Here is a 12,256-nt window from a genome sequence, read left to right on the forward strand (position 1 = left end):
CATGAAACATGCAAAATAGGTGAAATAACATAAGTATCATCTCTAAATATGAAATATATCAATGAATAACAGTAAATTATGATATAAAATAGTGATGCAAAATGGACGTATCAGTACCTTTTACCTTACCTCCCCAAAGAATGGCGCTAGAAAATAGCTTGATGTCTACGCACGCTTCTATTCCTGTAGACAGTGTTGGGCCTCCAAGAGCAGAGGTTTGTATAACAGCAGCAAGTTTCCCTTAAGTAAATCACCCAAGGTTTATCAAACTCAGGGAGGTAGAGGTCAAAGATAGTCCTCTCAAGCAACCCTGCAAATAAGATACAAGAAGTCTCTTGTGTCCCCAACACACCTAATACACTTGTCAGATGTATAGCTGCACTAGTTCGGCGAAGAGATTGTGAAATACAAGTAATATGGATGATTATAAGTAGTAATTGCAATCTGAAATAAAAATGGCAACAAGCGAACATGTAGCAGAACTTGTTGGAAACAGTGTTTCAATGCTTAGAAACAAGGCCTAGGGCCTAGGCCTTGTTTCTAAGCATTGAAACACCGTTTCCAACAATCCCTAGGCCTTGTTTCTAAGCATTGAAACACCGTTTCCAACAAGTTCTGCTACATGTTCGCTTGCTGCTATTTTTATTTCAGATTGCAATTACTACTTATAATCATCCATATTACTTATATTTCACTATCTCTTCGCCGAACTAGTGCACCTATACATCTGACAAGTGTATTAGGTGTGTTGGTGACACAAGAGACTTCTTGTATCTTAATTGCAGGGTTTCTTGAGAGGACTATCTTTGACCTCTACCTCCCTGAGTTCGATAAACCTTGGGTGATTCACTTAAGGGAAACTTGCTGCTGTTCTACAAACCTCTGCTCTTGGAGGCCCAACACTGTCTACAGGAATAGAAGCATGCGTAGACATCGTGAGACTGTTGGAGATATGCCCAAGAGGCAATAATAAAGTGGTTATTATAATATCTTTGTGTTTATGATAAATGTTTGCATACCATGCTATAATTGTATTAACCGAAATATTGATACATGTGTGTTATGTAAACAACAAGGAGTCCCTAGTAAGCCTCTTGTATAACTAGCTTGTTGATTAATGGATGATCATGGTTTCGTGATCATGAACATTGGATGTTATTAATAACAAGGTTATGTCATTAGTTGAATGATATAATGGACACACACCCAAGTAAGTGTAGCATAAGATCAAGTCATTAAGTTCAATTTGCTATAAGCTTTCGATACATAGTTACCTAAGTCCTTCGACCATGAGATCATGTAAATCACTTACACCGGAAGGATGCTTTGATTACATCAAACGCCATTGCGTAAATGGGTGGTTATAAAGATGGGATTAAGTATTCGGAAAGTGTGAGTTGAGGCATATGGATCAATAGTGGGATTTTTCTATCCCGATGACGGATAGATATACTCTGGGCCCTCTCGGTGGATTGTCGTCTGATTAGCTTGCAAGCATGTGACTGGATCACAAGAGATGACATACCACGGTACGAGTAAAGAGTACTTGTCAGTAACGAGGTTGAACAAGGCATGGAGATACCGATGATCGAACCTCAGACAAGTAAAGTATCGCGTGATAAAGGGAATCGATATCGTATGTAAATGGTTCAATCGATCACTAAGTTATCGTTGAATATGTGGGAGCCATTATGGATCTCCAGATCCCCGCTATTGGTTATTGCTCGGAGAGGAGTCTCGACCATGTCTGCATAGTTCACGAACCGTAGGGTGACGCGCTTAAGGTTCGATGTCGCATAAGAAGATTTGGAATATGGTATGGATACGAAGTTTGTTCGGAGTCTCGGATGGGATCCAGGACATCACGAGGAGGTCCGGAATGTTCTGGAGAATAAGATTCATATAAGGGAAGTTGATTTCTAGGTTTCGGAAAAGTTCAGAATTTTTCCGGTGAAAGACCGGAAGGTTCTAGAAGGTTCCGGAGGGTTCCACCATGGGGCCCATGACCTAGGAGGCCCACATGGGCCGAGGGGGTGCTGCCCAGCTGATGTGGGCATTACCCTTCGGGTAACCAATGTTGCTCTACCCTACACGGTCCAACTGGAGGCCCATGAAGGTACCCGATGGCAAGATGGGCCACTAGGGCGGTGCGGTGGAAGACTACTTGGAGTACAAGACACGGAAGAGGCCGAACAAGGAAAGATTGGAAATAGATCTACTGTAAATCTACTCGTACTCGATTAGATCTCTCGGGACCTGGCCACCTATATAAAGGCCAGGAGAGGGGCTATCGGGGAACCCAATCAATCTTAGCAATCTTAGCCAACAAAAGCTTAGAACTAGGTTACCCTAGCAATTAGCTATCTCGACGAGATCTTAGCCGAACTATTCGGCACCCCATTGTAACCTGTTTTAATCATAATCAAGAACAGATAGGCAGGACGTAAGGGTTTTACCTCATCGAGGGCCCCGAACCTGGGTAAATCGCTCTCCCCGCTTGTCTGTGAACCGATGTCTCGTGTCAGCTTGCAGGATTCCATCAACCCTAAGCCCCTATCGGAGGGCATTGCCGAGGAGCACCCTCGACAATTGGCGCCGTCTGTGGGGACCCTGTCGGCACAAGGCAGGGCATCGGCAGATCCGATCATGACATCGGCGGCTTCGCCGACAACTTCATCAGCAACTTCGTCGACACCATCGTCGCCAATCCTGGGAAGCCCGATTCGATTCGGCTCCTACGAGTTTACTCCACACAGCGATTCCTCCCGCTCGAACTTTTCAGATCTACAAGGGAACATGGAGATGACCTTCGGCAGCGTCCACTACAACGTCAACGCAGAGGGAATCCTTCGATTGCTGGAATCCCCCACTTCCGGATCGACGTTTTCAAACACGTCATCGTCACTCGATCTGTCGGCTGGTCTGACGGGATCGACGTGCTCACATGTGCCCTCGACTCCCCGCTCGGTGTCCTCCATGTCGGTAGGGTCGGATGATTCCTCATCTTCGAAACTAACTTCGTAGTACTGCCTGAACTGCGACACCAGGCATGGGCTGGGATCAAGCGACACGCCGTTCATCTGCAACGCCCAATATACATCGGGAGAGGACAAGATCGACAAGCACCATCCGGGGAACCACCCGAAGAACGGCACACCATCAGGTTTATGTCGCCAATAACACGGGAAACACAAGGCGCGAGAGGAGACGAGGACCATACCCCCCGTTCCGAGAGAAGGGCGAGTTTTGAAAACAGCGCCAACGAACCGCGACAAGCGATTACACCATCGCGGATGAGGAGTGGGCAGCAGCAAGGGCAGCAGTACTCAACAACACGCCGCTCCCCGCAGGAACTTCGGTTGGAACCCTCAATGCCTATCGCTCCATACTGGAAAAAACCGGGAACACCTGTCGAAAGAGCAAGCCACCCTCGAGAGACGCCTAACTGCGGCGGACCGATCCAGCGAACGGCGAAGGGGCTCGCAAGGGAGTGCCTCCCGAAACACTCAGGGAACAGGCAAGCACCGGTCGAGACTATCCTGGCTTTCAGAAGATGACGCCAGGGAAATAACGTCGAATCTGACCAAATCCTTTATGACTATGGATAGCGCCGGCATGCCACGGCCGAAAACCGCTGCGTGAGCAACAGCCAACCTCGCCGCATACCTCATCAACCAACGCCCCGAAGGGTCCATGGCTCAAGCTCATCGAGGTGCCCTGGAGAGTCTCGCAATATTGGGGAACAACCTAGTCCCGCCGAAGGAAAAGACCACCGTCCAAGGCAGTGGGTCGAAACATCATGCGAGAGATGCTCGGGACGAAATCACCCAGAGCAAGATCGACAAAGCAAGGCGACGACGCGCCACTAGGAAGGACGACGACAACGATTCTTCGGATGAAGACCAGGAGTACGACGGCGAGCTCAGGGGAGCCGACTGCCTAAGTTACAAGATCCGTGAAACGATGCCGCCCAAAAAATTTAAGCCTACCCCTACCGATGCTGCCAAGTACGATGGGCAACAAGAACCAAGATCCTGGATAGACGACTACCTGCAGACTGTGATCCTGCACAAAGGAAACCAGATAGCAGAAATGCAATGCTTACAGCTTTACTTGAAGGATTCAGCACGGGCCCGGCTAAGGGGCTGCCGAAAGGTTCTGTTAAATCATGGGACGACCTAATAGATGCCTTCGTTGCCAACTTCCAAGCAACATACAAGAGGCCCGTTGGGATCGAAGAACCGCGCAATTGCCGGCGTAAGCGTAAGGAGTCGATGCGTTCATACATCGGGAGATTCACGAAGCTCCTGAACGCTGCCGAAGACGTATCTGTCGACAGAGCAATCGACGCTTTCAGCGACGGCGTTCAGCGGGAAAGCTACATAGAAGAACTTGGGCGCAAAAAGCCAAAAACCGTAACCAAACTAATGGAAATCGCCAATAGTTGGGCTGATGGTGAGGACAACGTACGAAGGCCACGGCAGCGCAGCGATGACGAAGACGACGACCAGCCGAAGCACGACTCGGGTGGCCGAAGGGATCGTCACAAGAGAAGGAAGAACCGCAACTACGATGATAACAACCTGGTAGCCGCAGGATATTCCGATCGACAGGACGATCGAGACGATAGGCACGACGGTAACCGGAACAACGCTGGGAACCGTGGTAACTATAAACCACGACAGCAGAGGACTCCCGAATTACCCTACGCTGAGCATATCAACGCCCCCTGTTACTTACATTCGTATGTCGATTCCAAGGACGGCAAAACGAAGTCAAGTCATCTCGCTCGTGGACTGTCGGCAGCTTCCTTGACATGCATAAACTCATCCAGCAATCGGGCCAGCAAAAGCTACCACCACCACCCCCACCTCCACCGCAAAGATCAAGTCCAGCAGGCTCAACCCCATCAACCCAACGAGGCGTTTCCACCACCACGTGGGCAGATGAGCATGATCCATAGGACGGGTGTCTCGAAAAGGGAGATGAAGAAGCTCACCCGAGAAATCAACTTGGTAGAAAGCATCATGGCAAACATCCCCGAGTACGTCGAATGGTCTTCTCAGAACATTACGTTCAGTCAAGCAGATCACCCGATGACCATACCAAAACCAGGACACGCTGCCTTGGTAGTCGAAGCACAAATTGGGGGGTTCAAGATGAGCAAAGTCTTCATGGATGGTGGAAGCGGGCTAAACCTGATATTCGTCGACACAATTAGAAGTATGGGGATCACCATGAGCATGCTGGAAGAAACAGACACATGTTTTCACGGGATCCTTCCAAACGCACCAGGTCACTCTCTTGGCAAAGTCTACCTGAATGTTATCTACGGCAGGGCCGACAATTTCAGGAAGGAAAAGATCGAGTTTGAAGTGGTGAATTGGGAGTCACAGTATCACGCTATACTCGGGAGACCAGCGTATGCCAAGTTCATGGCTGTGCCGCATTATGCATACCTCAAGCTGAAAATGCCTGGGAACAACGGGACAAACATCACAGTCTATGGAAGTTTTTCACGCTCGAACAATTGTGATCGCGACTTTCAGAGGATTGCTGCAAAGTTCGGGTCACAGCAAGAAATCATCGACCCTCCGCCCAAGCTGTCTTTACGAGGGATCAAGGAAGAAAAAGATGGCAGGGAAACCAAGAAGAAGCCAGCCGCTCTCGCCCTTAAAGCTTCGGCAGCAGAAGCTTCGACAGCAGAAGCCTCGGCAGCAAAGGGTTCGGCAGTTGATGGCACAGAAGGCTTAGGAGATAGTAAGACGATGGCAACAACCGCTCAAACCCCTGATGACACCAGCAACGCCGCGGCAATCACTAACGCGGTGAAGAAGCCAGAAGAAGAGAAGAACCCCTTCCTTGCCTGAGCAGTTTACTAGTCTTTATCTTCTTTTTCCTTTATTATAAACAGGGCCTTCCCTTTTTCGCCCTCTAGCATCATGCTTACCTTATTAATAAGAGCTTAAGCTTTGATTCTTTGATAAGCATTGCAGTAACTACAAACTTCTAAGCCCCATCACTATGCAAACATAGTACAAGGCAGAAGGTCGCGCTTCCAAAAAGCCTCTGCGAGTGCTAAAAGACGTTTACCTTTCCCTCCGCTATAGATGCCTCTACGAGTGCCGTAAATAGCAAGAGTTTGGAAATACACATAAACAACAACCCACGTTCGATATTTTACTTATGGAAATATCAAGGAACAACGGGCTCATCGACAGAACCACTACACCCGAAATATTCGGGAGTGCCTGTCGAAATTTTAAACGGTTGAAAGCAAAATTGCGCATACAACAGGTTTAGCAAAACCTGCAACACGAGCTGATCACTCAAATGATTTGCTAACCAACCAAAATACATACATTTAAACGAGCAACTAAGATTCGCTCAAGACAAAACTTGCCAACGGCAATAACATGGTAAAAGTACATATGCATGTACCTACCGAGTGAGAAGGCATCATTACATAATCCAAACACTTGGATAAAGTAGCCAAATTATCTATTTACAAAACAGTCACTAAATCCCTGAAATCATCCTTGTGGAGCTCCTCTTTCTTCAGGTACCCTTGAGCTCTCCTCGAGTCTGTCGACAATTATGTTGGCCGGCAACAATACCTTCGGATACAGTGCCTCCAAGTCTCCAGTCACGTTGGCAATCGATAGCAGACCTGCCAAAGGATAACGGGCAAGTACAAGGGCAAGTATAAACCTGGCCCCTGCAAAAACCTGCGCACGTACCAAGTCTCGAATCTTCTTGGCATTACCAAATTCAGACATCAACGCAAGGAGTGTCAGGGGAACTGCGTTCAAAGGGAACATTGTCTTCCAAACCACCCTCATAGCCTTGTAGCACTTGTCAAAAAAGTGGTGGACCTGCTGGACCCGATCCTGAAATTGTGCGACAGCCGAAGCCTTCGAATGCTCCCGCCAGAAAATCTCTTCGGCTGAGGACAGCTGAGTTAGTGCATTCACACGCTCGTGAATCTATTTGTTCTCTTCTGCGCGGTTCAAAGCTATGACTGGCACGGAAATAAACAAAGGGGGATCGATACAGATACTATCGAAAAAAAGACGCAGAGATCAAGGAACTCACAGTTCAAGCTCTCGGTAGCTTTATGTAGTTCAGTAAGAGCATACCGCTCCACGTCGGCTGCAATCTCACCCTTCTTGTTGACAATCGCAGCTAAGGCATAAGTGCTGCGCAGGTCCTTTTCCATTTGGGTGATCCGATCCTTCATCCGTTGGACTCGATCACCTTCGGGAAGAACGCCCGAAGAGTCATCAACAAACGAGGGCACCGGGAAAACCTGCAGGCAACAGCGTTAAACGGATGATGGACACGGACAAAATAAGCGTCCAACGAAACTCCCATCGGGAGAAGTACAAGAAAATCCTATCAGGAGAAGTACAAATGAAGATTTTATGACAAAAGTGTGCTGGCAACATTGCCAGCACAGCGTTCATTACAAAACTCAAGTTCTCACAATAGAACAATGTTTCATACTAGCCCAAGGATAAAATTGTTACAACAGTCAAGGAGCCTGGGTTTGAGTCGACAGGTTGGGGCCAGCCGATGCCTTTCCTGATGAAACTAGTTCAAGGAGCTGACGAGCACAAGTACGGGCAGACACCGTAAAGGCGCTTAAGTCAACAAATCGCCCATCTTTCTCTTTCGGCAGCTCCTTAGTCATTTCTTCAGTATCAGCCTTAAAGCCGTAACCCATCATAAGTTGGAAGGCAAGGAGGGCACCATAGGTACGTGAGGTACGCTTGAATACCTCAATAACTTCCTTGGTGTCGACTGCGAAGGCATCAATCAGCTGCCCCAGAGTTTTCTCCTGCTTGACCTTGGGGAAAATCATTGAATGCATCCGCGCCAGAGCGCCCTTTCCCTTGTCAAGAAGCTCCCGGTAAGCTGGTGGGTGGCAAGAACCATCGACACACCATTTGCTGGGGAATTGCCCGGAACTTTATCCAAGGCAGTGGCAGGGATGCTGGCGGCTTCTGCAAGAAATTCAGTCGAAGGAAATCAATGACGAAGGAACGAATCCATGAAAAGTAATAAGAGGTGTATGAAAAAGCTTACCAAGTAGGGTCAAGGCATATTGACGAAGAAGTTCATCCTTTTCTGCTGCCCGAGCTTCCTCCTCCCTCAGCCTATCTTTCAGCTTGCTCAGCTCATCTTATAGGGAGTCGACCTCCTGGCGAGCTATGGCAGCCTTTTTGATGGCACCATCTAACTTTGAAGAGGAAGACTTAGCTTCCTCTTGCAATCGAACTTTCTCCGCCTCCAGGGAGGTAAATTGAGAGGCGAAAGCTTCTAAAGAGGATATCACACCTCGTAGATCCTGGAAGAAAGGGAATGTTTTACAAAGATCATTAGGCAAAGACACATTCCAAAAGATTCCTGTTAGACTCGATAAAGACTTACAGAAGGAGGAGCTGCTGGAGCATCTTTCCCTTTGGAAAGGGAGGAGGCAGTCGATGCTTGCGCCGTGGGAGCCGCTTTAGGAGCCGAAGCTTCGGAGGCTGCGGCGGCTGGCGAGACAGCATCAGACCTGACCCTCTTAGGTGGAGGCTCAATGAAAGCATCGTCACTACAAGAAGGATTTGATCGACCAAGTTATGAGAAAAATGTGAGAAGATCAAGAAGCTGAAAATAGTAAAAAGAAGAAAAACACTTACATATCAAGGAGATCATCTTCGTCGGCAAAGCCGCCGATTGATCTCTTCGAAGGTGGAGCCCTGGTCTCCTCCGCAGCTGCATTAACAAAGGCATCGTGATCAGTGTCATCATCGCGCACTGATCCCTCTGTGTCGCAAGTGTCATCGGCTGATGGAGGGAGGTTGGTATGAGAAGTTTCAGAATCTATGGGGTCATCGTGATCGCTTGTTGGGTTTGTACGCTCAACAGTATGAAAGTCAAAAGGTTCTGAAGAGCCTCTTCCTTCGGAAGTATCATTTGGCAAGTTATGTAAATCCCCGAAGGCTGCGAGGATCTGTCGAAGAAAAAAAAACAAATGAGAACAACATTAATTATGTCGACTAAGTAAATAGCAGCATAACAAGAATTTGAGGAGGGAAGGTTACCTCTGGAGGTGGATGGTCGGCATCAAAAGGAGTGTACGGAGACGTTAAAGGGATTGAGTCTTCTTGGCTGAAGAAAGTGTGGCGACGGACTTCATCGAGCAGTTCTTTTTCCGACAGTTCGGCAGCGTTAATTCCGGTTTCATCCTTTGGACCCGAATACAACCACATTGGGCGAAGTCTAGCCATAACTGGTTGGATTCGACGTTTCAGAAACACTGCCGCTACCTCAGTACCAACCATGGTTTGGCCATCAGCTTCTTTAATCCGAAGAAATCTGGCAAACAATTCGTCGGCTGCTACTTTTTCGTCGGGAGAAAGGATATTTTTCCAGGAACTCTTAGGTTTGGCTTCAAGGACGTCGACAAAACGAGGAAGTTGAGATTCGGGTGACAAGGAATCCTTGGCGTAAAACCACTTCAATCTCCACCCTTGCACAGACTCTCTCATTGGGAAGTTGAAGTAGTTGACATCCGAACGGGCTACAAATCCCACTCCTCCGGTGACAAAAGACCCGTTACTGCTGCTGTATCTCTTCACATAGAAAATCTTTTTCCACAACCCGAAATGAGGCTCAACGCCCAAATATGCTTCGCAGAGGGTGATAAACACGGCAACATGGAGGATTGAGTTGGGAGTGAGTTGCCATAGTTGGATTTCGTAAGTTCGCAAGAGATGAAGGAGGAATTCGTGAACAGGAAGCGAAAGACCTCGATATAAGAACGACAAGAACATCACGGTAAAACCAGCAGGAGGAGTAGGTCGAGAAATCGCACCTGGAAAGATCACATTCCCCTCATCGGAGGAGATCAATCCCAGGCTTCGGGATATCTTCTCGTCACGCCTGGTGACGGTCGAAGCTACCCAATCTCTGGGCCTGGCTACTGAGCCTGGCGGCGCCGGCGGCGCTAGAGTTGAGGGAGGAGCGCTTGGAGCGCCCTCCTTCGGAGGAATCAAGGAAGATCTGGCGGCGGTGCCTCCGCTCGTAGAGCTGGCGGCGGCTAGCATTCTTCTTCTTCACCATCGCAAGATCCAGGAAAAGCTGGAAAGCAGTGGTGGCGGCACGAGTAGTTGTGAACGAGAGGAGAGGAAGAACAGCAAAGGGATGAATGAAGGAAAAGATTAGGGATTTCTATCTCTTGGGAAACTTAAGGAAGGCCTCGTATCGTTAGTGGGCCTTTTCTCCAGTTAATGGTTGCGGAAATCGAGGAGGTGCCTCGCTAACCATGTAAGAAGAGCAGGAATTGCTCGAAAACAGGGCTGGCAGGTCGCGTCTTATCAGTCAAAATTAAAAGGACATAAAAACCATGAGGAATGACTGCATACGAAGAGATAAGAAAGTATCGGGTGGTCAACTTGAGCCTACGCACGGATTGCGAGCATCCGCACCTAGGCTCGGGGGCTACTCCCATCGGGAGCGCTTGCGCGCATCCGATAGAATAAAGATTCAAAGGAAAAACGTGACTCGAGTCTGCACCCGAACGTAAACGCCCGTGCTCAGACTCGGGGGCTACTCCCATCGGGAGCGCTGAACGCGCATCCGATGAAAATTTTTTCTCACTCCAGGATCATGCCCGGGGACTTGATTCTGTGTAGGGTAACGTTGTTTTGTCATCGGCAGTTAACCAACAAAAGTTGGGCACGTTATTCTTTATCCCTTGCATAAAGAAAATGTATCAGATGGTCTACAAAGACTTGCGGGAAAAACTTCGGCAGAAGAAGATGTTCGAGTAGTACAACTTGAGTCTACGTACGGATTGCGAGCATCCGTACCTAGACTCGGGGGCTACTCCCATCGGGAGCGCTGACGCGCACCCGATAGAAGATAGAAGATGGAAGAAAGGCAAGGATGAGCGAGGAGAAGAACTTCGGAAGAAAACATGCTTTAGTCTCTACCCGAACTATGTTCGGCTAGACACTCGGGGGCTACTGACGTGGGCATTACACTTCGGGTAACCAATGTTGCTCTACCCTACATGGTACAACTGGAGGCCCATGAAGGTACCCGATGGCAAGATGGGCCACTAGGGCGGTGCGGTGGAAGACTACTTGGAGTACAAGACACGGAAGAGGCCGAACAAGCAAAGATTGGAAATAGATCTACTGTAAATCTACTCGTACTCGATTAGATCTCTCGGGACCTGGCCACCTATATAAAGGCCAGGAGAGGGGCTATCGGGGGACCCAATCAATCTTAGCAATCTTAGCCAACAGAAGCTTAGAACTAGGTTACCCTAGCAATTAGCTATCTCGACGAGATCTCAGCCGAACTATTCGGCACCCCATTGTAACCTGTTTTAATCATAATCAAGAACAGACAGGCAGGACGTAAGGTTTTTACCTCATCGAGGGCCCCGAACCTGGGTAAATCGCTCTCCCCGCTTGTCTGTGAACCGATGTCTCGTGTCAGCTTGCAGGATTCCATCAACCCTAAGCCCCTATCGGAGGGCATTGCCGAGGAGCACCCTCGACACCAGCCCTAATGGGCCAGGCGCACCAAGCCTCAAGGCCCAGGCCGGCCACCCCTTAGGGTTTCCCCAAAACCCTAAGGGGGGATCAACTTGGGGGGCAAGATTCCCCCCTCCCCCCTTGTGTCGCCGGCCCTAGATGGGTTTGTGTTGGAGATATGCCCAAGAGGAAATAATAAAATGGTTATTGTAATATATCTTTGTGTTTATGATAATGTTTGCATACCATGCTAAAATTGTATTAACCGAAACATTGATACATGTGTGTTATGTAAACAACAAGGAGTCCCTAGTAAGCCTCTTGTATAACTAGCTTGTTGATTGATGGATGATCATGGTTTCGTGATCATGAACATTGGATGTTATTAATAACAAGGTTATGTCATTAGATGAATGATATAATGGACACACACCCAAATAAGCGTAGCATAAGATCATGTCATCAAGTTCAGTTTGCTATAAGCTTTCGATACATAGTTACCTAGTCCTTCGACCATGAGATCATGTACATCACTTATGCCGGAAGGGTACTTTGATTACATCAAACGCCAATGCGTAAATGGGTGGTTATAAAGGTGGGATTAGGTATTCAGAAAGTATGAGTTGAGGCATATGGATCAACAGTGGGATTTGTCCACCCCGATGACGGATAGATATACTCTGGGGCCTCTCAGTGGAATGTCGTCTAATTAGCTTGCA

Source organism: Lolium rigidum, chromosome 1, assembly GCF_022539505.1.
Source record: "Lolium rigidum isolate FL_2022 chromosome 1, APGP_CSIRO_Lrig_0.1, whole genome shotgun sequence".
In the NCBI taxonomy this organism is placed as follows: Eukaryota; Viridiplantae; Streptophyta; class Magnoliopsida; order Poales; family Poaceae; genus Lolium; species Lolium rigidum.